The 25495-nt window shown below is 50.0% G+C and overlaps 1 long non-coding RNA gene across 1 annotated transcript; it reads left to right on the forward strand.

The window, feature by feature from the left end:
- Nucleotides 1-22914: 22914 nt before the first annotated feature.
- LOC148849569 (uncharacterized) lies at nucleotides 22915-23907 on the forward strand. Its single transcript, XR_016101324.1, has 2 exons — nucleotides 22915-23045; nucleotides 23128-23907. It is a non-coding gene; the product is annotated as an uncharacterized LOC148849569 (long non-coding RNA).
- The last annotated feature ends 1588 nt before the right edge of the window (nucleotides 23908-25495 follow it).

The raw sequence follows: 25495 nt of genomic DNA on the forward strand, positions 1-25495 counted from the left end.
CAAGGATGAAAAATCATTGAATTTACCTACCTTGTCCCCAATGTTGGGCGGGTTCAAGGCAAGGCACCCACTCCTCGTCAACCCAATATTCAATTTGATGACAAAAATGATCAAAAGGATATACTTAGTATCAGCCACATGGTAAATTTCTAAAAGTACACTAAATTGTCTTTAATTTTTAAAAATGTAATTTTATGAAAATTTTGAAAAATTTATTACTTTTGTGTAATTTTGAAAATTTATTCAAATTTATTTTTAAATTTTTATTAAATTATTTATTTTATTTTTAAATGGTTTACTTACAAAGCTACACTAATTTAACTTATATTTTCTAATATAAACTAATCAATAATTTTCTTTTTCCAATATTATACTAATTTATCTTAATAATTATAGTTTTCCCTTTCCCATACTCATTTATCTTCAATAACTTTTGATGGTGCGCAATCCGGTCACTCCTACCTGGCACTTACGTGGCTCCTGGAAGGTACCTGAGATGGAGAAAAAGAAGAATCCCTGGGGGCTTGCTTGACGGGAACATTTTGATGCTTCAGTTAGTATTTTATAGGAGAAGCAAGGAGAAGATAAAGGCTAAGAGTGCAGATAGCGCGAGAGTAGAAGATGATATCTCCGTTCCTTGACACTAGCTCCTTATAATAGAAATCCGTTGTATCAAGTTCACTGGCCTCCGACAGGGCCGGTATAACTGCCACTGTCAACCTGCCGCAACCGTTACTGGCTAGGCTGAGGTGGCACGCGTGGGGCCATAACCGTAGGGTACGTGCCTGTCAGGTGTAAGGCACCTTCTAAAGGTGGCAGGCACGACGTTGTCTGACAAGGGATATGGCTGTTGTCCCCATATTTGTCGGGTACGGTGGTCGGGTAGGAGATCCTTCTATGATATGCCGAGCTACCCTTCCGTGAGTTACCTTGTGCCGGGCTATCTTGTAAGCGACGAGCTGCTTGTGGCAAGCTAAGCCGAGCTGTCTAGCCCGAGGTGTCTTCACCTTGGGGTATCTATAAGTGAATCAGTGTGTTCCTATCTAGGAGTGGCCTGAGGTCCACTAGGAGGAGCTCAAATATTAGGAAAGGTCAGGGGGCCCCAAGCTCAGAGGTAGCTTGGGGTACCTTAGCCCCGGGGAAGAGGTGCGGGCTAGGCGGCTCCCGACGAGTAGTCTATCCCACCGATTTGGCGGGCTGAACTCGGTGTGACTTTCCCACCGAGTTGCGGCTATGCTTGTTGTGCTGTCACGCTGAGTCATCGCTTGAGCAAGGTCACGCCCACATGTACCCTAGCTACGAGGTCGGGCCAAATCATCATCCATCAATTGCCCCCCACTCCCCATGCTGGGGACGGGGCCCCAATGCGAGGAGTTCATGGTTTGCCGGGTGGATTTGGCTCGGTTCTCACGCCGCGATGTTGGGCGGTTTAGCGGCTGGACCGGTTGGGTATTCGGTTTGTGCGGAGGGAAAAACCCATTTCTCGTGCAATTCACGCACGGACGTCACACGCTTTATGCTGCGCGGACGCCAAAAAATGTGTTAAACTAAATTCGCCTTAAGAGTCCCGTAGTCAGTTTCTTTGAGGTCCGTTGGATTGATCCAATCTTGATCGTTGGCTACCAGGCCCCGTGGCTATAAATAGCGGGATTCTGGCCATTTTCCTTCGTCGCTAAGTGTTTTTCGTCTTGAGCTCGCATCTTAGGTCTCCATCTCGGTTTCGTCACTTTCTGGTGAGTCCCCGAGTCTTCCCTCTTTTCTTTTTTCTCAGTTCGTTCTTCCTTATGTCTAGTGGGGGCAGTTTCTCAGATGAACCCGAGGCGAGCACCTCGGGTCATGGTGACCCTACTGTTGCCCGGCCTTCTCACAAGGCACGAGCAACCTTGGGTAAACTGGCGTCCACCTCTCATCAAGGTCGGATGCCGGACCAGTTCGGTCCTTCTACTCTGACGCTGGAGAGGCTCCAAGACCTCATTCAGCAGTTTAACCTTCCTTCAGAGTACTCCTACAGCCTTTCCACCGGCAATTTCCCCTGGGAGCACAGTCCAGATGAGGTTGTGATCTTCAGGGAACAACTCGTTGGTGGGCTTCGTCTCCCTCTTCACCCCCTTATCCCCGAGGTGTTGGGGCATTTTAGCATCATGCTGGATCAGCTTCACCCAAATTCCATTCAGAATTTGGTGGGAACCATTTCCCTCTATCGCGAATGGAAGTTCTCTTTGGACGCGGACATACTCTACTCCATATTTCTAATAAAAAAGAGCGTCTCTAGCGCTCCCCCCAAGAATGGGTAGGTCTACTACTTGTCTCCTCGCCTAGGCTTCAAGCTGCTGCATAAGTTCTCGAGCAAGGTCCCGCCCTGAAAGCGGAACTATTTTGTGGTCCGGGTCAGCACGGGGTGGCCCCTCCTTACTAGCTGGAGGGTGGCCACCCAGGCCACCAGCATCGCCCTCAACCAACAGACATGGGAGACCTTCCATTCGTGGGCTCAGGCTGAGCTCGATCATCGGGAGTACATCATCGAAGAGAAGCTCGTTCAGGCCGGTTTGAGCCCGGGTAGGTCTATTTCTATCTTTTGGTGCTTTGCTTTTATCTGTTTGGTGTCTTCGGGTTCACTGACGCCAACTTTGTTGCAGGTGCCATGGACGAAGAAGAAAGGATTATGGATCCTAGACTCCTCAACCAAATGAAAAAGAGGAAGAAGCGGGCTGCCAAGAAGGCTCGGGTGGAGCCACCGAGGGCTCCCTCCCCCGAGCCCAATCATCCCTAGGTTTCCACCCTTAAGCCCGAGCTCAACAATGCCCCTTTAGAGATAGATCTGGAGGATGATTTTCCACCCCAAAAGCCTAAGGCTGCAGAGAGGTTGGTGGACGAGCCAGTCGGGGCTGCCGTTGAGGCTTCGAGTTCTGTTGAGGCAGCTGCCGAGGCCACCGAAGAGTCGGCTCACCGTGTTGCAGATGCGGCGGCATCCAGTTCAGGGACTGGAGAGGAGGAGGAGTCCATCTTGGAACTCGAGGTCAACCTCGACCGAAGTAAAAGGGGCGTCATCAATGCAGAGGTCGTGAGTTGTGTCGAACTCTCCCCAGGTCAGCTCGGGGGCCGTGCTGCAACCCACATCATGGTGGTAAGTTTGTATTCCGTGAGCCAACACTCTATCCCCCCCTTTTTTTTACTGACCAGTTTCCTTTTGCTAGGTGAACACTGTCGTGGACGCCTTGACTTTCCAATCTGACAAACACCTGAGGCGCGCTTTAGCTGTTGAGGAGTCATCCCGCGTGGCTCATGCCGGGCTAAAGGCAACACAAGACAAGGTCCATCAGTTGGAGAGTGTTGTCGCCGCTCAGAGGAGCCTGAATGACGCCTTGGCGTTAGAGAGGGAGGAGCTGGCCCGTGAACGAGACAAGTTGAAGGCCGAGGTGAACGGGCTCTGAGTTGGTCGGGAAGCCCTGAAGCTCGAGGTGGAAAGCCTCAAAATGGCCCAGAAGGCTTCGCAACTCAAGATGCATGCCCTCAAGGAAACCAAGGAGGCCTTGGTTTCCTTGAGGGAGTCTCTTAAAGCCAATATCAAGGAGAAGACGGAGATCTTCGACGACGCTCTAGAGCAGACCAAGGTTTAGTCCATCATCGACTACGTCAAGTCATCAAGGTTCAATAACGTAATGTCAAAGGCCTACTATAGGGGGTTTAAGCTCGACCGGTGGTGGATAAGGCATGCCTATCCCAACTTGGATATAAGTGCCTTTACTTCTTTCAATATCACAGATGACATGGCACGCCAGGCCGTGGATGACCCTGACACTGAAGATGATAGCGGCAACGGGGAGGTTGATGCTACCGATCTGACTGGTTCTTCCAAGGAGACCCCTGAAGAATCCCCGAGTAAGGTTAATGACCCTCCCAAATAGTCAGGTGCTCCTTGTATTCTGGGCCTACGAGCTCGACTTCCTTCTCCTTTGTATTGGGCCTGCGAGCTCAATTTCCTTCTCCTTTGTACTAAACATATTTAGGTAATGAAATTTATGTAATGGAGCTTATGTAATGAAGAAATATTTTTGCCAAGTGCTTGTGCAATTTACTTTTGCCGAAATGGTTGTCTCACCCCAAGCTGTTAATCTATCGAGTTAAATTCCCGAAGCGGGTGTTCCTTAACTACCATCACCCCGAACTGTCTCCTAATATTTAGTAGGGGTGATGTGATAGGACACACTGAAGTGAGTGACATAGTAGGGCATATGCCCGACTTGTCTTCGTCCGGGTTAGGTGGACATCGGTTGTCCCTACTGAGTTCAACCTCTGATATACCAAGGCAGGCTATGCGCCATAGGGTTTACACCTGAGCTGCCTATGCCTTGGGTATTTAGGGTACTTAGCCTATGTCATTAAGGAGGCTAGGTCTTATGTAGTGCCGAGGTCTTCTTGTTAGCTCGGTGCTTTGGCCCTTGTGCTAGGGGAGTGGATCGTGGCCTACTCAATTGTTACAGATAGTATTGTCTTAAATTGATAATATTTCATGCCCGAGGTACTTGTTTCCCATCGAGGGTCTCGAGCTCGTACGTTCCTTCCCTGAGCACTCATTTCACTCGGTAAGGTCCTTCCCAGTTAGACCCGAGCTTTCCAACACCGGGCTCAGGTACCATAACTTTACGAAGGACCAGGTCGCCAATGCGGAGGTTCTACTTCTTGACCCTAGCGTTATAGTACCGAGCTACTCTCTACTGGTAGGCTGTGGTTTTGATGTACGCGAGGTCCCTTACTTCGTCGAGTAGGTCAAGGTTGGTACGCAACTCATCTTTGTTCGTCTGATCACTGTATGCTTCTAGTCGCAGCGTGGGTACTTCAACCTCTGCGGGGATAACTGCTTCAGTGCCCTAGGTAAGATTGAAGGGGGTTTCTCCCATGGTGGTCTTCTTCGTGGTCCGGTAGGCCCATAGAACACAGGGTAGCTCATCTGCCCACAACCCTTTAGCTCGATCCAATCGTGCCTTCAGTCCGCGGAGGATGGCTCTATTCGTGTGACTTCTGCCTGACCGTTTGCTTGGAGGTGTGTGATTGAAGTAAAATTATGTCGGATTCCCATGTCTTGGCACCAATCTTGGAATTTGATGTCCTCGAACTGCTTGCCGTTGTCAGAAATCAGTAATCGAGGTAACCCGAAGCGGCACACAATGTTCTTCCAAAAGAAGTTTTGGACGTTCTAGGTTGTGATCCTTACAAGGGTTTCAACTTCTATCCACTTGGTGAAGTAATCTACTCCTACTACTAAGAACTTCCTCCCACCCTCTGTTGGCAGGAATGGTCCGAGTAGATCGATGCCCCATTATGCAAAAGGCCACGGGCTGGTGAGATACTTGAGGTTGGCAGTGGGTTGGTGGTAAATATTGGCGTGCTTCTGGCATTTGTCACATTTTCTAACGAGCTCAATGGCATCTACCTTCATCGTTGGCCAAAAATTCCCTAGTCAAAGTGCCTTTTGGGCAAGGGCCTTGCCCCCCAAGTGTTCGTCGCATAGACCCTCATGAGTGTCGCGGAGTACGATTTCGACTTCGGTAGGTCACAAGCAACACAAGTAGGGGAGCGCGTAAGATCTCCAATATAGCCGTTCGTCTATCATGATGTATTTGGCTACCTGGCGTTGCACCCTTCTGGCTGTATTGCGGTCTGTAGGGAGGGTCCCGTGTAGCAAGAAGCTCATGAGCAGGTCAATCCAGCTTGGCTCTGCCTGAACGATGGGAGCGACCTACTCTGCCCCCTTGAGAATGCTAGGCCGAGGCAAGTCCTTGGTTCTCATGGTGATGTCGCTGGTGCTGGCTAACCTGGACAGGGCGTCGGCCTCAGCGTTCTTCGACCTCGGGATTTGCCTGATGAAGTCTGACCGAAAGTTAAGCAGGGCCTCTCTGACTTTGGCTAAGTAGGCGACCATGGTTGGCTTGCGAACTTCGTATTCGCTAGTGACCTGGTTGACTACGAGTTGGGAGTCACTACAGATAATGATGTGCTTGGATTTTACTTCTCTGGCTAGAGCTAGTCCAGCTATCAACGCCTCGTACTCCAGTTCATTGTTAGATGCCGCGAACTCGAAGCGTAGCGCATACTCCAGTTTCGTGCCACTTGGGCCATGCAAAACTATTCCGACTCTGCTGCCCTGTTAGTTCGAGGAGCCATCTATGTGAAGGATCCAGGGCTCCTCATCCCAGCTCGCGCTTGGCCGAACTAGGAGAGATGCTACACTGGCTGCTACCTCACGGGGCTCGGACTCAGCCGGCCTAGGAGCTTCGGGCTCAACCGAACTGGGGACCTTGTGCTCAACCGGCCTAGGAATTTCAGAGCTGAATGTGCATTTGACGATGAAATCTGCTAAGGCTTGGGCCTTAATGGCAGTTTCCGGCTTGTACTGGAGGTCATACTCGTTGAGCTCAACTGCCCATTTCGTCAACTGACCAGAGACCTCAGGCTTAAGTAAGACTTGCCTCAGAGGTTTGTCGGTGAGGACGATAACAGTGTGAGCCTAGAAGTACGGGCAGAGCTTCCGAGCTGCATTTACCAGTGCATATGCTAGCTTCTCTATCTCCGGATATCTCGTCTCTGCTCCTTGTAATGTTTTACTAACATAATAGATGGGTCGTTGGACCCAATCTACCTCCTTTATTAGTACCGAACTGATCACTTTGTCGTTCGCCGAGAGGACAATTCCAAAACATTGCCTTCCTCGGACCGGGCTAAGATCGGCACGCTAGCGAGGTATTTCTTGAGCTCATCAAACGCGAGCTGACAGTCTTGGGTCCACTTGAACCCTTTGCTCTTAATTTCCTTAAAGAATGGAAAACAGCGGTTCGCCGATTTGGACATGAAGCGGCTCAGGGCGGCTATGCATCCATTCAACCTCTGAACCTCCTCGTCAACCACTTTCCACCGCTCCGGGGCTAGGTTGTGTTTCTTCTGTCTAACGGGCCTAACTACAGGATCAGTATTCAGCTTGTGAGTTATAAGGTCGGGGTCTATACCGGGCATCTCTACCGCGGACCATGCAAAAACATCTAAATTTTGAAGTAGAAAACTTACCAGTTCGGATCGTAGAGGTTCCTGGATGGAAGCACCGATCTGAAGCGTCCGAGCTGGGTCTGCGGCTGAGGTCGAAACAACGACAGTTTCTTCTGTGGGTGCAGCTCGTTCTTCGCCTTGCTCTGTAAGCCGCTCCAGTTCGAGGTCGTCAGCCACCTTGGTCTTTCCCTTTATGGCGGTGACATAGCACTTGTGGGACTCGAGCTGGTCGCCCCGCGCTACCCCCACACCGAAGTCTGTAGGGAACTTCATTGCCAAATGATAAGTGGAGATCACCGCCCGTAGGACATGGGTGATCGGTTGACCTATTATGGCATTGTATGGGGAGGGGGTCGCGACCACCAGGAAGTCGTGGTTGAGTCTGACTATACAGGGCCATGTGTCGACTTCCACAGGTACTGTCACTTTCCCAAGGGGCCTGACTTCTTCTCTGCTGAATCCCACCAAAGGAGTGTTTGCGGGCTTCAAGTCACTTCCGTGCAACTGAAGCTAGTCGAACGTGGCTTTGGAGAGAATATCTACCGAGCTGCCCGAGTCAACAAGTACTCGCCTGACCTCGAAGTCGTTGATCCTTAGCTTTATCACAAGCGCATCATCGTGTGGGTAATGGACCCCTCGCGCATCATCTTCTGTGAAGAAAATTGGCTCTTCTGTCTTCGGCCGCTTCGGAGGATTTTGTTCTTCCCGAGCAGTTTCACGAACTGACGTTCGAGCTGCCGCTGAAGTACAACCTATGACGATCGAGCCTCCCACTATCACGTGGATGATGCCCTGAATTGGCCTCTCTTCCGGAGGCTGCTTCTACGACTGTTCGGCTGGTCAGCTATTGGACTTGGGAGCGTCCTTACCATGCTCTCCTCATCGACCTGTTTTATTATTATCATTATTATTATTTTGTACAAAGTTCCTTAGATATCCATGATGGATGAGTGATGAACCTACAATTTATCTATATTTTATGAGGTTTTTGCATGAAATTTTATGATGGTTTAATTAAATTTTGCCCTATTTTAGCTTGATTGCAAGAAAGATTTCAGGGGGAGCCAAATCAATAAAAAGAAGGCAAAAGCAAGAAAAGAAAACCCAAAATTTACCAATTTCAGTCCGGCCCAGCCATGAGAGCAAGAGAATTTCATTCGGCCCAAGAAGAGCAAGTGAAACTCTTTGGAAAATCCAAGGGAAGAAGCCTAGCAAGAAGGAAATTTCGGCCCAGCCCATTTTTAGCCCAAATAACAGCCTAGAGTGTAGCCCACATGAGCTCAAAAGCAAGCTAAGTTGTAGCCCAAATAGCAGCCCCCTTGAAAAACTATATAAGGAGGCCTCTAGGAGGGGAGAAAGTTGTTCAATTGCTTGAGAGGAAGGCTCTCCCACTCTTAGAGGTTCGTCCACCTTGAGAGAAGAGAAAAGAAGAAGGCTAGGCGCAAGGAAGAAGAAGAAGAAGGGCTGAAGGAAGTTCAAGACAAGCAAGCTAGAAGAAGAAGGTGAGTTCGAATTGAGGGTTTGTGATTCAAAGATCTTTTGTAATAAATCATTTGTAGTTTCATTCTCTTTTGATTTGAATTCAGTTTCTTAGTTATATGTTCTTTCTTCTTTCTCCTTGTTTCCATTCTTCCTTGATGTATTTCAGCTTGTAAAATTTCAGTTCAGCAATCTAATTCTTTTTGATTCATTCAAATGGTCATGCATTGTACTTGAAGTTTCTTGAATAAGGGTGTGATTGTAGATTAATTCGGCCAACTAACCTTCAAAACTCAGATCTGAATTCTCAGATCTGAGATTGCAAGATCTGAATTGCTTGAAAGAGAATTCAGATCTGCAATTTTCAGATTGGGCGAATTAATCTACAGCTTGGAATTCCTAGAGTGCTTGAGAGAGATTCTAGGAATTCAGATCTACTATTCAAGAACTGAATTGAGTGCAAGGTTAGAGATAACTTGCACAATTCAGTTGGTGATCAATTCAGATTTGAATTGATGCCTTAGAAGTGTTTGAAGAAATGCATGCATGGGGATTAGATTCTTGCTAGAGATAGAAGAACCGTCACTCATGCATAGGATGAACATGCGCTTGAGAGAGGCTGTTCATGACCTTGGGGTTTCACCAAACCAAGGCTCAATCATGATTCATTCGAATGATCCAAATTGATAGATTGCTGAATTCTGGGATTGACATTTACTGCTTACTCTTCTAACCTGAATTGAAGGCAATTGGACCAATGATTTAGATAGATTTTAATTTAGGATTTCTTAGCTTTCATTAGAGTTTTGATTTATTTGTTGATCAGATAAGAAGTGCTCAATTTAGTATTGGTAATTGTTTCCTAAATCCTCGTGGGAACGATACTTCACTCACTACTTTATTACTTGAACGGCTAGTGCACTTGCTAGTGTCACAATGAGCCACACATCAATGAGCTCCTCTATCTCGTTGTGGAGGTTCTTACAATTTTCGGTACTGTGACTGTGATTTCTGTGAAAAATATAGTACAAGTTCTTATTTCTCTCATTGGGATTCCCCCTCAAACGGGGTGGTCACTTCACTTACGGGGCATCCTTGATCGCTATCAGGATTTTGGCCCACTTCGCGTTCGGTGGGGTGTAATTATTTCGGTCCGCTATTGGAGCTCGGAATGACTGACCTGGCTTTCCTCCCCGAGCTGCATCTTTTTTCTATCAGCTATCCCCTTGACTGGAAGGCTCTCCTTCCCTTTTCCTCTTCTCGGGTGCGCCTTCGCCCTTCTGGTTGATCTCTTCCTCCGTGGCTATAAACCTGTCCGCGAGCTTAAGGAATTCGGTTAAGGTCGCCAGTTGGTTGACGACCATGTGCCATTTGAACTCTTTATGCTTCACGCCTTTCTTGGCTTCTGCGAGGTGCACGGTGGGGTCCAGGTGCGGTATCTACATGCACGCATCGTTGAACTGCTTGATATAGCCTCGGATGGATTCTCCCTCTCTCTGCACTATGTTGAGGAGGCTTTCTTCAGTTCGCAGGCATCGCTTGCTGGTGATGAAGTGGGACGTGAAGGCTTGCGCGAACTGCGCCCAACTTCATATTGATCCGGGTGTCAAGTTCCGGTACCATGTGCGGGCTACTTCTCTGAAAGTGGTGGAGAAGGCCACGCACATGCACGACTCACTGGCTCTCGCTAGGTGCATCTGCGACTGGAAGGCATCTACATAGTCATTTGGGTCAAATGACCCATCATACTTGTCAAGAGGGAGGAGTTTGAAGTCTTTAGGCATTGGGATTGCCAGGAGTTCAGAAGACAGGGGGGATGGAACTGAAAGGAGGGGAGCCTTAGCTTCGCCCGGGCTTACCTCTTCTCTGCCTTTGAGCTTGGGCAGGTTGTGGGTGGCAGACCGGTGAGCTCGGCAATGGCGTCTCTGCTTCTTGACAGGCTCCACATTCGTGCTGCTCACCTCCGTACTGTCAGGAATGGTTTGCGCGGGAAGTAGCTCGGGCCACTAGTGATGGCTACGGACAGAGGGATCCTACTTGGAGCCTGTAGCCAAGATCTCGAACCGGTTTTCCAGGAGTGGGGTTTCAAACTTCGACTGTCGAGGTGATGTAGACCTGGCGAGCTGGGGTCCTCCCGACCTAGCCGCCTACGATGAGACTGGAGTATCCGGTCTCTCTTGTCTTCCGTGGGAGGAGGCCTGGCTCTTAGGAGGGTTATGGGAGGCTTCTCCTTGGCGAGAGGGGCGTTCATCCTAGCAGCGAGACCTAGCTCGCTGTGAGGCTGGGTGCCGAGGAGGGAGCTGCGGCTGCTGAAGCTGAGGTTGAGGCAGCTGGGGGAATTGCTACTGGTAGTGGTACTGGGAGACGTGGTGCAACACTTGCTGCTAGTAAAGCTGGTGTTGCTGGAGCTGTTACACTTGGGCTTGCATGGCCCGCATGCATTGCATCAAATCGTCGAGCCGGCTCTGGCTGGTCGCCAGAGGGATGACAGTTGGTTCAGCAAAGATCGTTTTGACCGAAGAAGGCAGGGGAACACCCACATGCGCCATTGCTCGCGGCATGCTTAGGCTGGGGACTCTGTCCACCGAAAGGGGGATGGTGAACTGCCTAATGCAGACCGTGGGAACCTGGGGTTGTTCCCTAGAGTTACCCATCTCCACGCTTCGTCTGATGTTACTTGAGGAAGCCATGAGTGTCGAGTTTTTCAGAGAAGGAAGAACTACGAAGGTTTAGAGGACTTTTAGAAGCGGTTCCCACAGACGGTGCCAAATGATGGTGTGCAATCTGGTCACTCCTAGCTAGAACTTACGTGGCTTCTAGAAGGTACTTGAGATGGAGAAGAAGAAGAATCCCCGGGGGCTTGTTCGGCGGGAACGCTCCGATGCTTAAGTTAGTATTCTGTAGGAGAAGCAAGGAGAAGATAAAGGATAAGAGTGCAGATAGCGCGAGAGTAGAAGATGATACCTCCGTTCCTTGATACTAGCTCCTTATAATAGAAATCCATTGTATCAGGTCCACTAGCCTCCGACAGGGCAGGTATAAGCGCCACTTTCAGCCTGCCGCAACCATTATTGGCTGGGCTGAGGTGGCACGCGTGGGGCTGTCACCGCAGGGTACGTGCCTGTTAGGTGTAAGGCACCCTCTAAAGGTGGCAGGCACGACGCTGTCTGACGAGGGATATGGCTGTTGTCCCCAGATTTGTCAGGCACGGTGGTCGGGTAGGAGATCCTCCTGCGATATGCCGAGCTACCCTTCCGCGAGTTACCCTATGCTAGGCTATCTTGTAAGCGACGAGCTGCCTGTAGCAAGCTAAGCTGAGCTGTCTAGCCCGAGGTGTCTTCACCTCGGGGTGTTCCTATCTGGGAGTGGCCTGAGGTCCACTAGGAGGACTATGTGTACCCTTAACCGTAAAATATGGACGGAAAAAATAAAATGACCGTTATATCTATGCAAAATCACATTTTTATCCCTATTTTATAACTTAATCCCTCTCAGACAGTCTGCCATCGCCATCGCCGTCATCACCGACGACGGCCGCTGCAAATACTGAACGGCAGAGGTCCGGGGGAAGTCGACTTCGGCCGACGACGAATGGCGCTGGAAACACCACGGACTTCTGCCAGAGGTCGGTGAGTTTTTTTCTCCTTTGTTCTTCGTTTAAAGTCATTTCTTCCTCTATCTAATCTCTCTCTCTGAAACGTCCCAGATGTACAGACGGGTGTGACGGAGGGAGAGGAAAATAGGAGAAATTGTCTCTGATGGAGCGCGATCCGGCCGGTCTTAGCTGTCTACGACCTTGCTTCTGAACGGGGTAGCAGGGAACCTGAAACGGAGGAGATGAGGAAGCTCCGGGGGGAACCCGGTGTAGTGGCTCCGAAGCTCAAGTTAGAATCTTTCAAAAGCAAGATAATACCAGATAGCGCAAAGTTTGCATACCTCCTTTGTTGGGGGGCAGGGGGCTCTTATAATCACTTCACGCACTCGTTCCGAGGCCCTCGTCAGGTCGGGTATGATTGCCCTTGCGCTTGTCAATCCGACCATCGTCCTTTCTGTTGGGACTGAACCGTCACTGCCTAACCGTCTCTCTAACTGGAGATGGCGGTGTCAGTGGCGGTGGCAGGTGGCCGTTTAGAGTGCGGCCGCCAAGCGTTAGATCCCAAGTCAGTCAGGTGTGGCACCCTCGGGCATGGACTTCCTTAGTGTCAGGCATGGTACGACTTGTTTGATTTTGGTGCCCAGAAGGTGATGTAGAGTGGTGAGCGAGGTGAAGTCTTGAGTTCGGAGGTATCTATAGGGCAGGTCAGTTCGACAAGGTGAATCCTGAACTGTTACAAGGTTAGCCAGCTCGGCGAGGTATATCCCGAGCTGTTACAAGGTCAGTTCGGCGAGGTGTATCCTGAACTGTTACAAGGTTGGCCAGTTCGGCGAGGTATATCCTGAGCTGTTACAAGATTGGCCAGTTCGACGAGGTATATCCCGGGCTGTTACAAGGTCGGCCAGTTCGGATTACTCTGGTTTTGGGCCAAGGGTGAGTCCGGGCCGCCCGTAGGGAGTTCGGTCCGCTGGTGTCCCCTTGTTCACGCCTTAGGCTTGGCCCTTTTACCGAGCTGTTGTTTCTGCCACGTGTTGCATAACTGTGAGGTCGGGCCAAATCTTCCTTCATCAATTGCCCCCCACTCCTCGCGCCAAGGGTCTTGCCCTGGTGCGGGGAGTTTCGCGAGGTAGTAGGTGGATTTTCCCCGTCCTTCGGATCTTGACTGCGTGAGTTGCTTTTGCCAGGGTTCTTCGGTTTCCGAAAAGGCTGGAAATGTGCCTACTCATAAATGCTGATGGTTGCGACAACGCGCGTTTTAAATTTCAAAAATTCGCACCGCTGGGACATGACAGCGGGTCATTCAAAAGGGCGCGCCACTACTGTACGTGCGCGGGCGGCTATCAGGGAGACGTGCGACGCGATCAGTTTCAGAAAGACGCGTGTCAGTGCGACGTCGGTTTCAAGAAGGCGTGCACTGACGTTTTCGTTCTTTTCAGAAAGACATGCGCCAATCACGTCTCGACTTTATGGGACGTGCAGTCAGCGAAAACGTAGGCCGTTGGATCGTCTTTGATCTGCACGGTTGATTCTCGGTTACTGTAGCTATAAATAGTGGGGGACCCCAGTCGATTTGTCACTTCTACGGTTTGTCTGCTGAGCTCGCGTCCAACTTTTTAGCTCGCGTCAAGACTGGTTACATAGCCTTCAAGGTTCTTTGGCTTGTTCCCGTTTCTGGAGCCTTCAAAACATTTTTCCGGTGAGTACCTTCCCGAATCCACCTTTTCCTCAATTTCTAGCTTTGATAGCTCAGACGACTCTTCAAGTAGGGCCGACGTAGGTTCTACCAACCGAGCTATGTCCCCCGACTGCCTCAGTGATCCTGAGGTGGAACTCGAGGACTATGAACCAGTAGGCCGAGCCGCTTTGGGCAGTTTGGCGTCTACCTCTCACCGAGGTCGGATGCTGGATAGGTTTGGTCCCTCGACCATGATGCCTGAGGGGCTTCAATCCATACTTATGTCTTACAACCTTCCTGGGGGGTATACATATTTTATTCCTTCGGGCAACTTTCCTTGGGAACACGGTCCTGATGAGATCGTGATTTTTCGAGAGCATCTCGCTGCGGGGTTGTGACTTCCTTTCCACCCCCTTCTTGTCGAAGTCATAAACCACTTCGGTGTCACCATTGGCCAACTTCATCCGAACTCTATTCGGAACCTGGTGGGGACAATTTCCCTTTTTTGCGAGCAGAATTTCCCTTGGACTTAGAGATATTCTCCTTCATCTTGATGCTCAAGAGACAGGTGGGTTCTCTTCCTGGGGGAAGACGGGCGTATTACCTTTCTCCTCACCAGGGTTTTAAGCTTCTCCACAATCTTCCTAATAAGGTCCCGGCGTGGAAGCGGGACTACTTCGGTGTGCGAAATGCACAAGGGTGGCCCTTTCAGACCGGGTGGGGTGAGGCCGCTCCTGATTCAGGTGTTACTCTCAATAAAGAGATGGTGAAGGGCCTCCGGCAATGGGCACGGCAAGGTTTAAAGTGCCATTACTACTTAACGGAGGCCAAGCTTATTGCGGCCGGCCTGAGTTCGGGTAGGTTTCTAGCTATGTGGTTTTTTGCTTGCTTTGTTCTTTCATTTTTTCTAATGTCGAACTCGCTTCTGCAGGTGTGATGGACGCGGGGAGAACTCGTGGGGGGCATCTGTTCCAAGGTATGAAGAGGAGGAAGCGGGTCGCCAAGCGAATTCGTACCGAGCTGCCCCTAGATGAGGAGCCCAAAGTTCCAGACCACACGCTGGAGGATCTGCCTAGGGAGCCCGAGGTGACTCCACCGATGCATGAAACTGCCGGGGCGCCTTATGCTGAGACCACTCATACGGGCACTCCTGCATACTCGAGTGCTCTTGCTCACTCTGGGTCCGCTCATACGCGGGCTGGGCCCTCGGGTTCGGGAGCTCAAGGGGAGTTCAGGAGCGTGTTGACGCCAAACTACGCTCTTCAGAAGAGTAGGGAGGCTACTTTTCCTGAGGAGATTGCGGCGTGGACCGATCTTCCCTTGAATCAGATCGCTTGCCGCGCCGTAACACATGCTATGGTGGTAAGTTAGATTCTGTCTGCCTTTTTTATTTCCTATCGCTTTTGCTGTTATTGCTCACTTGTTTCTTTTGGTAGGTGAATTCTTCAATTCATGCCTTAGCGGCCCAAGTGGAGAGGAGCTCGCGACAGGCGCGAGCTGCTGAGGCTGCCGCTCATGCTGTTGAAGAAGCTTTCTGTGCTGCAGAGGCGAATACCCGGGCTGCTGAGGCGGCCGCTTATGTTGCCGAAGAGGCTGCTCGCGTCGCGATGGCCAAACAGGCAAGGTCTCAGCGTGACGCCGAGGCCATGGGGGTAGTTGTCAAGCATATGGCAGACTTGAAGTTGGATTTGCAGCATCAAGTCGAATATCTTCAGGAGGACATCAGGGAGAGAACACAGTTTTTTTCCCAAGGCATTGAAGACGCCAAGAAGAAGGCCATTGAAGACTACATTGCCTCTCCGCGTTTTGACGATCTGATGGTGGATTCTTACAGGAGGGGGGTTCAAACTGAGCAGGTGGATGATCCGGAATATGTACACCGACCTCGATGTTAGTGCCATATCCACTTCGCGTATAACTCAGGAGATGGCCAATGTTGCCGATGGCGAGCCAGACTCTGAAGGAGAGGCAGGGCCTTCGGGTGTTGTTGAAGTGCCTTCTGATGGCGAAGAAGTAGCTACGGGCATGTAATAATTTTTTTTTTATTTTTTTAAGCGCCTTCTAATGGCCAATGTACTTCTATTTCTTGCAACTGAATACATAATCTTTTTGCTCAAGTGTTCATTTTCCCCGAATTGATTCTTTGTCGAACTGAATATGCCACTTTCTTGCCCGGGTTATTATACTTCCGTGACCTGTTTTGCCGCGAAGGCTTTTTATAGTGAACTGCTTTTTTTCCGAGCTGATAATATGCTCTTCTTTGTTTGTTTACGCCGAGGTTCTTCTTGGCTCTGCATCGTGGCACATAGGACCTTATTTCGTCCACTTCGCTTGGCGGTTTATAGGTAGTATCGCCTTAAGTTCACGATGTTCCACGCTCGAGGTACTTGTTTGCCTCCCAAGGTTTCGAGTTCGTATGCCCCCTCGAGCGCTCTTTTTACTTTATAGGGCCCTTCCCAGTTTGGCCCAAGTTTGCCTACGCCGGGTTCGGGCACCATAATCTTACGAAGGACCAGGTCACCGACTCGGAAGCTTCGTTGCTTTACTCTGGTGTTGTAGTAGCGAGCTACCTGCTGTTGGTATGCCGCTGTTCGGATGTGCGCGAGGTCCCTTACCTCGTCCAATAGGTTAAGGTTGGTACGTAACTCGTCTTCGTTCGTCCGATCGTCGTATGTTTCTAGTCGCAATGTTGGTACTTCAATTTCCGTCGGGATCACTTCTTCAGTGCCGTAGGTGAGGTCGAAGGGGGTTTCTCCCGTGGCGGTTTTTCCTATAGTTCGGTGAGCCCATAAGACACTTGGTAGCTCTTCGGCCCATAATCCCTTAACTCGATCCAGACGTACTTTCAGTCCGCGCAGGATGGCTCTGTTCATTATTTCCGTCTGACCGTTTGCTTGCGGGTGTGCGACTAACGTGAAGTTTTTCCAAACCCCCATGTTCTGGCACCACTCTTGGAACTTGATATCCTCGAACTGCTTTCCGTTGTCAGAGATTAATACCCGAGGTAACCCGAAGCGACATACTATGTTCTTCCAAAAGAAGTTCTGTATGTTTCGGGTCGTAACAGTTGCCAGAGGTTTGGCTTCTATCCACTTCGTAAAGTAATCTACTGCAACAACTAGGAATTTCCTTCCACCTGTTGCTGGTGGGAATGGCCCCAGGAGGTCGATGCCCCATTGTGCAAAGGGCCACGGGCTGGCGAGGTATTTGAGGTCGGAGGCAGGTTGATGGTAGATATTGGCGTGCTTCTGACACTTGTCGCATTTTTTGACGAGCTCAACAGCTTCTACCTTCATCGTTGGCCAGTAGTATCCTTGTCGAAGTGCTTTTTGGGCGAGTGCTCTGCCCCCCAAGTGTCCGCCGCACAGGCCTTCATGAGTGTCGCGGAGTACAAACTCGGCTTCGGCAGGTCGCAGGCAACGCAAGTAGGGGAGCGTGTAGGACCGTCGGTATAACCGTTCATCTATTATGACATATTTGGCTGCCTGGCGCTGCACCCTCTTGGCCGCATTGCATTCTGCAGGGAGGGTTCCGTCTATCAAGAAGCTCGTGAGTGGGTCGATCCAGCTCGGCTCTGCTTCCAAGACGGGAGCGACCTCCTCTGTCCCCCCGAGAATACTAGGCCGAGGTAAGTCCTCTATGTAAACAGTTTTCATGTTGTTATGACTTGTGTTGGCTAACCGGGACAGAGCGTCGGCCTCAGTGTTCTCTGACCTCGGGATTTGCCTGATGAAATGTGACTGGAAGTTGAGCAGGGCTTCTTTTACTTTGGCCAAATATGCGATCGTGGAGAGCTCGCGTGCTTCATACTCGCCCGTAACTTGGTTGACCACGAGCTAGGAATCGCTGCAGATGATCAAGTGTTTTGCCTTTACCTTTCCCGCTAGGTCCAGCCCAACTATCAGTGCTTCGTACTCTGCCTCGTTGTTGGATGACGCGAACTCAAAGTGTAGTGCATATTCTAATTTCGTGCCGCCCGGGCCGCATAAGACTATTCCAGCTCCGCTGCCTTGCCGGTTCGAGGAACCATCCACGTGAAGGATCTAGGGCTCCTCATCCCAGTTCACGTTTCGCCTGACCAGGAGAGATGCCACACTGGCTGCTACTTCGTGGGGTTCAGACTCTATTGGCTCAGGAGCTCCGGGTTCGCCCGAACTGGGGACCTCAGGCTCGATCTGTGGGGCTTCGTGGCTGAAAGTGCACTCGGCGATAAAATCTGCCAAAGCTTGGGCCTTAATAGCGGTTCTTGGCTTGTACTGGAGGTCGTACTCGCTGAGTTCGATGGCACATTTCGTCAGTCGACCGGAAACCTCGGGTTTGAGTAAAACTTGTCTCAGAGGTTTGTCAGTCAGGACGATGATGGGGTGAGTCTGGAAGTATGGGCAGAGTTTCCAAGCTGCTGTCACTAGTGCGTATGCTAGCTTTTCTATCTGCGGGTACCTTGTCTCCGCTCCCTACAAAATTTTACTAACATAATAGATGGGTCGCTGGACCCGGTCTGTTTCTTTTATTAGTACCGAACTGACCACCTCATCGCTTGCCGAGAGGTACAGTTCTAAGACCTCGCCCTCCTCGGGCCGGGCTAAGGTTGGCACACTAGCGAGGTAACCTTTTAGCTCGTCAAACGCGAGCTGGCAGTCCTGGGTCCACTCGAACCCTTTGCCTTTGATTGCTTTGAAGAAGGGTAGGCAGCGATCTGCCGATTTTGACATGAAGCGGCTTAGAGCGGCTATACGGCCGTTTAGCCTCTGAACTTCTTTTACTTTCCGAGGTGGTCTCATATCTAGAATGACTTTTATCTTGTCCGGGTTGGCCTCAATTCCGCGTCGATTGACATTATACCCTAGGAATTTGCCCGAGGTGTCGCCGAAAACACATTTGTTGGGGTTCAATTTCATGCTAAACTGACGCAGGATTTGGAAGACAGAATCTAAGTCTTGTATTAATTCTTGTGAAAATAGAGTCTTGACGACCATGTCGTCTACATAGCACTCTATCTTCATGCCAATCAGGGGCCGAAACAGCCTATTTACAAGTCTTTGGAAAGTCACCCCGACATTTTTTAGTCCGAAGGGCATGACCTTGTAGCAATATAGGCCGAACTCGGTTATGAAGCTGGTTTTTTCCTCATCGGATAGGTCCATCCGGATTTGGTTGTAGCCCGAGTAGGCGTCCAGGAAGCTTAGCAACTCATTTCCTGAGGTCGCGTCCACTAGATGGTCAATTCTGGTGAGGGGGAAGCAATCTTTTGGACAAGCTCGGTTCAGGTCGGTGTAGTCGACACACATGCGCCACTTGCCGTTTGCCTTTTTTACCAACACTGGGTTGGCCACCCAGCTCGGGTAATGGACTTCCCTTATGAAGTTTGTTGCGAGGAGCTTCTCGACCTCCTCGTCGACCGCCCTCCAGCGTTCTGGGGCTAAGTTGCGTTTCCTCTGTCTAACGGGTCTGACTATAGGGTCAGTATTAAGTTTGTGAGTTATCAGGCCGGGGCTAATGCCGGGCATGTCGGCCGCAGACCAGACGAAAATATCTAAATTTTGAAGTAAAAAACTCACCAGTTCAGTTCGTAGGGGTTCCTCGACGGAAGCTCCGATCTGAAGTGTGTGAGCTGGGTCCGTAGCCGAAGTCGGGATTGCGACTGTTTCCTCCGTGGGCGAAGTTCGTTCCTCACCTTGCTCCGTAGGCCACCCCAGTTCGAGGTCGTCGGCCGCCTTGGTTTTTCCTTTTAGGGCGGCAACATAACACTTGCGGGACTCGAGCTGGTCGCCCTGCACTACCCCCACACCGAAGTCCATTGGGAACTTCATGGCCAAATAGTAGGTGGAGACCACCGCTCGTAGGATATGCGTGATTGACCCCCCTATTATGGCATTGTATGGGGAGGGGGTCGTGACCACCAGGAAATCATGGTTGAGTTTGATCGCACAAGGCCATGTGCCGACTTCCACAGGTACTGTTATTTTTCCGGGGGCCTGACTTCCTCTCCGCTGAAACCCACCAAGGGAGTGCTCGCGGGCTTCAGCTCGCTCCTCTGTAGCTGTAGCTGGTCAAATGCTGATTTGAAGAGGATGTCCGCTGAGCTGCCCGAATCTACGAGTACGCGTCTGACCTCGAAGTCGCTGATCCTTAGCTTAATGACAAGCGCGTCATCATGGGGTAGCGGACCCCTCGCTCGTCGTCCTCCGTGAAGAAGATTGGTTCTTCGGTCTTTGGTCTCTTTGGGGGGTTCCGTTCTTCGAGGGTCGCTTCACGAGCTGAAGTCCGGGCCACTGCCGAGGTACACCCCGCTACCACCGAACCTCCCACAATTACATGGATGGTTCCCCGAACTGGCCTCTCTTCCAGAGGCTGTCGCTGCAACGGTTCGGCAGGTTTGCTGCTAGACTCGGGGGCATCCTTTTCGTGCTCCCCTTGCCGACCTGCCTTATTGTTATTATTGTTGTGCTGTACAGAGTTTCTCAAGTATCCGCGACGGATGAGCCCCTCTATCTCGTCCCGGAGGTTATTACACTGCTCGGTACTATGACCATGGTCTCTATGGAAACTACAATACAAATTCTTATTTCTCTCGTTCGGATTTCCCTTTAGGCGAGGTGGCCACTTCACGTACGGGGCGTCTTTGATCGTCATTAAGATCTCGGTCCGCCTTGTGTTTAACGGCGTGTAGTCCATCCGAACTTCTAGGGGAGCTCAGAACGACTGGTTCGACTTCGGCTCCCGTGCCGGGTTTTTTCTATCGACCGGGTTGGAGAGCTCGCCTTCCCTCTTTCTTTTCTCGTTCCTGCCTTCGATTCGTTGGTTGATTTCTTCCTCTGTCCTCATGAACTTATCCGTGAGCTTGAGGAATTCGCCCACGGTTGCAAGCTGGTTAGATACCATGTGCCATTTGAATTCTTTGTGTGTCACCCCTCTTTTGGCCGCCGCGAGCTGCACTGCGGGGTCCAACCGCGGTATCTGCAAGCATGCTTCGTTGAATCGCTTGATGTAGCCCCGGATGGATTCTCCTTCTCTTTGGACTACTCCGAAGATGCTTTCCTCTGTTCTGGGGCACCGTTGGCTGGTGACAAAGTGTGCGGTGAAGACCTGCACGAACTGGGCCCAACACTTTATCGATCCGGGGGCCAGGTTCCTGTACCAAGTGCGGGCTACTCCCCTGAGGGTGGTGGTAAAGGCCACACACATGCACGATTCGCTGGCCCTGGCGAGGTGCATTTGGGACTGAAAGGCGTCAATGTGGTCGTTGGGGTCGAAGGACCCGTCGTACTTGTCCAGAGGTGGGAGTTTGAAATTTCTGGGTAAAGGGACCGCCAGGAGTTCTGATGCGAGGGGGGAAGGAACCGAGAGAATCGGGGCAGCTCCTACCTCGTCCGAGCTCGTCTCTTGGCCTCTGAGTTCTGACAAGGCACGGGTGGCGGTTCAGCGACTTCGCCGACGCCTTCGTTGTTGAGTGGGCCTTGTACTGGCGCTGCTGGACTCCGTGTTACCGAGCTTGATGGGCTTAGAATGCTGGTAGTCTGCCGCCAGGGCGCCGAATTGGTTTTCCGTGAGTGGAAACTCGGGCTTGGAACGCCGGGGTGCTGACATCGCGGGCGAGGTTCCCGACCCGCCTGCGAGTTGCGAGGCGGGGATGATATTTTTCTCTCTTCGGCCTGGGGATGAGGCCTGGCTGTTAGGGGGTTCTAGGGCCGGGAGGCCTTCGCCTGGTGGGGGCGTCCATCCTGCAGGGAGGCCTTGACCGGCCTCGGAGCGGGGTGGCGAGGTGGAAGTAGTGGTTGGTTCAGTGGCAGTTGGGGGAACTGCTGTTGATAGTGTTACTGGGAGATGTTGTGCAATACTTGGTGCTGGTGAAGCTGGTGCTGCTGGAACTGTTGCATTTGGGCTTGCATTGCCCGCATGCACTGCATCAGGTCGTCCAACCGGTTTTGGCTGGCTGCCAGGGGGACGACGGTCGGTTCAGTAAAGGTTGTCTCAATGGGGGGAGGAAAGGGGATGTTTGTGGTAGGAAGGTTTACGGGCACCACTGCTTGTGGCGCGTTCAAGCTGGGGATCCCATCCACCGAAAGGGGGATGGTGAACTGTCCAACGCACACCACGGGGACTTGAAGTTGTTCCCCGGTGGTGTTTGTCTCCGTGCCACGTCCGGCGTTGCTGGAGGAGGACATGAGTGTTGGGTTTTTTTTGAAGAAAAGGGGTTATGGAGGTTTGGAGGGAGGCTTTTTGAAGCTTTCCCACAGACGACGCCAATTGATGGAGCGCAATCCAGCCGATCTTAGCTGTCTACGACCTTGCTTCTGAATGGGGTAGTAGGGAACCTGAAACGGAGGAGATGAGGAAGCTCCGGGGGGGAAACCGGTGTAGCGGCTCCGAAGCTCAAGTTAGAATCCTTCAAAAGCAAGATAATACCAGATAGCGCAAAGTTTGCATACCTCCTTTGTTGGGGGGCAGGGGGCTCTTATAATCACTTCGCGCACTCGTTCCGAGGCCCTCGTCAGGTCGGGTATGATTGCCCTTGCGCTTGTCAATTCGGCCATCGTCCTTTCTGCTGGGACAGAACTGTCACTGCCTAATCGTCTCTCTAACTGGAGATGGCGGTGTCAGTGGCGGTGGCAGGTGGCCGTTTAGAGTGCGGCTGTCAAGCGTCAGATCCCAAGTCAGTCAGGTGTGGTGCCCTCGGGCATGGACTTCCCCAGTGTCAGGCATGATACGACTTGTTTGGTTTTGGTACCCAGAAGGTGATGCGGAGTGGTGAGCGAGGCGAAGTCTTGAGTTTGGAGGTATCTATAGGGCATGTCAGTTCGACGAGATGAATTCCGAACTGTTACAAGGTTGGCCAGCTCGGCGAGGTATATCCCGAGTTGTTACAAGGTCAGTTCGGCGAGGTGTATCCCGAACTGTTACAAGATTGGCCAGTTTGGTGAGGTATATCCCGAGCTGTTACAAGATTGGCCAGTTCAATGAGGTATATCCCGAGCTATTACAAGGTCGGATTACTCTGGTTTTGGGCCAAGGGTGAGTTCGGGCCCCCCGTAGGGAATTCGGTCCACTGGTGTCCCCTTATTCACGCCTTAGGCTTGGCCCTTTTGTCGAACTGTTGTTTCTGCCACATGTTGCATCACTGTGAGATCGGGCCAAATCTTCCTTCGTCAGTCTCCTTTTTCAAAGTCGTAGAGGAGGACGGAGCAAGAATAAAATAGTGAGATCGACTCCAGCCGACGACGAACAGCGCTAGAACCACCACACGGACTTCCGCCGGAGGTCGTGAGTTTTTTTCTCCTCTGTTCTTCGTCCAAAGTCGTTTCCTCCTCTGTATCTAATTTCTCTCTCTGAATTGTCCCAGATCTATAGCACCGATCGGCTTCCGTCTATGAGTCTCTTCGTCCCGTTTGCTAAAACCACCGGATTGATGCAGCCAGACGTTGAACAAGTGCTCCAAAGTCTTCCAAGCGTCAGCTGCATCATCTCTGACGGCTTCCTTTCCTGGAAACAAAAGTCTGCGTCCAAGTTCGGAATACCCAGGGCGATATGGGATGAACAACTTCGCCGCGAGCATCTTCCATGTCGTGATTCATAATCGATTCATCGCAGATGTCAAATCAGATGACGAGACCTTTACCATTCCTAATTTCCCTTTGCTCAAATTCACTAAGAACGATTACACTCACCCCTTTGACATGGCTGAGCCCAGCGGTCCCCTTTACGAATTTATTGTAGAGGAAGACATAGCGGCTTCTGAAAGCCAGGGTATAGTGGTCAACAGCTTCTGCGAATTGGAGACAATATTTGTAGAATACTGGGATCGGGAGCACTTCTTTTTCCTCCGTCACACCCGTCTGTAGATGTGGGACGTTTCAGAGAGAGAGAAATTAGATACAGAGGAAGAAACAACTTTCAATGAAGAACAGAGGAGAAAAAAACTCACCGACCTCCGGCGGAAGTCCGTGGTGGTTCCAGCGTCGTTCGTCGTCGGCCGGAGTCGACTTCCGCCGGACCTCCGCTGTTCGGTATTTGCAGCGACCGCCGTCGGTGACGATGGCGATGGCAGCCTGTCTAAGAGTGATTAAGTGGATAAAAATGTAATTTAACACAGAAGTATAACGGACAATTTATCTTTTCCGTCCATATTTAACGATTAAGGGTATACTTAGTCAATTATAAAAAATAGTAAAAATACACGTAGTTAATTTTCAAACAGTAAGAATGGTAAGGATAGAATTAATCAATTAACTAATTTACTTTTTCGAATTGGACTAACTCCTACGAACTCACTACGAGTCCGGAAGTAGCTACAAAGCCCTAAGAATACTCGTGCTCGTCTGTGAAACAAGAACCGTAATCCGCAACCTCTGTAATCGCCAAGAGAGCAATATTTATAAAGAGTGCAATTGCATTAAAGCTTTATCAACTACAATTTCGAGCTCATGTGTGGGGAGGCATCGTTGAGAAATGACAACTGGTCTCGGAGCTGAAGCTCATCAATCAAATTGCTACCACCACTGTAGTAAGGAAGATAGAAGGAAATAGGGGAGAGTTCCCCGGAAATCAAAGCACAATGAAAGATAGAAGGAAGAGGAAGAGCAAGGTCGGCAGTGTTCCCATGCGGATTTCTCCCATAGATTCTTTCTCTACATAATCCAAAACCCAGCTTCAGAAGAAACTCTTCCAGAAAATGCCTCCTAAGAATCCCTAGCACTAGTTCGGTGATGATAGAGGAGACTAGAACCGAAGAAGGAGAATAAGAAGAAGAAGAACGAGAAAAAGAAGAAGAGAGAGAGAGAGAGAATTTATCCGAGAAGTGATTGGGAGAGGGAAGATTACCTCCTGTTTGTCAAAATCGTGGCGAATGAAGTGTGACAGAATGTTTAGGAGGATTGTCAAAGGGTATTTTAGAAATTAAAAAAAATATTTTAGTCACGTGATACTATGTGTAAATGGAATGTAACGGAATAAATCATAAGCATACTTTAAGAAATTTGCTCTTATCTATATTAAAAGACTTCAAACCCCAAAAATAATGAAAGAGCCCACTCTGCCTTGAAAAAAAGAGAATAAGAACAAAGAAAATAACATATTATATATAAAATATATTTTTATTATATAAATATATTATTAAATCGGGCTTGGAATTGGACAAGGATTTTGAGAAAGCCTGAGTTCAACTTAAAAAAGTTGGCATTGGTGTTTTGGGCCTGAGTTCAAGCCCACAGGCCTAAATTCATGTGAAAGGCCAACTATGAATGGGCTAGGCTAGTTGGCCAATCGGACTACGTGGCCCATGAGCAAGTCTATCAATCACTCTATTAAATTAGCAAACCAAAAAAATTACGATGTATAAATATAATTCGAATAAAAAAAAAAGATTGAAATGTAGACTCAATTTGAAAAGAATACAAATACAAATATATACAGTATAAATACATACAAAATACAAGATTTTGCACTCTGCATATCTATTTACTCTTTCCAAACTGAGCCGTAAGTCCTATCAAAACATGAGCTAACAACAAATATTACAATTTGACTTTGGCACCCGTAGGGATGAGGTGCTATACATTAGATTTGTAGTTGGTAGGTTTTAATGGGGTTAATCCTAATATATAGCTCTTGAATAAAAAAAAAAAAAATCCTAATATCGTTCTCGTCACCACTACCTACCCCTCCTCTTCCTATCTCTTTTGGTTTTATTTTTAACTTTTCAGAAGTGTCAA

The sequence above is a fragment of the Nelumbo lutea genome, chromosome 6, assembly GCF_056320005.1.
Source record: "Nelumbo lutea isolate HS-2025 chromosome 6, American lotus-T2T, whole genome shotgun sequence".
Lineage (NCBI taxonomy): Eukaryota > Viridiplantae > Streptophyta > Magnoliopsida > Proteales > Nelumbonaceae > Nelumbo > Nelumbo lutea.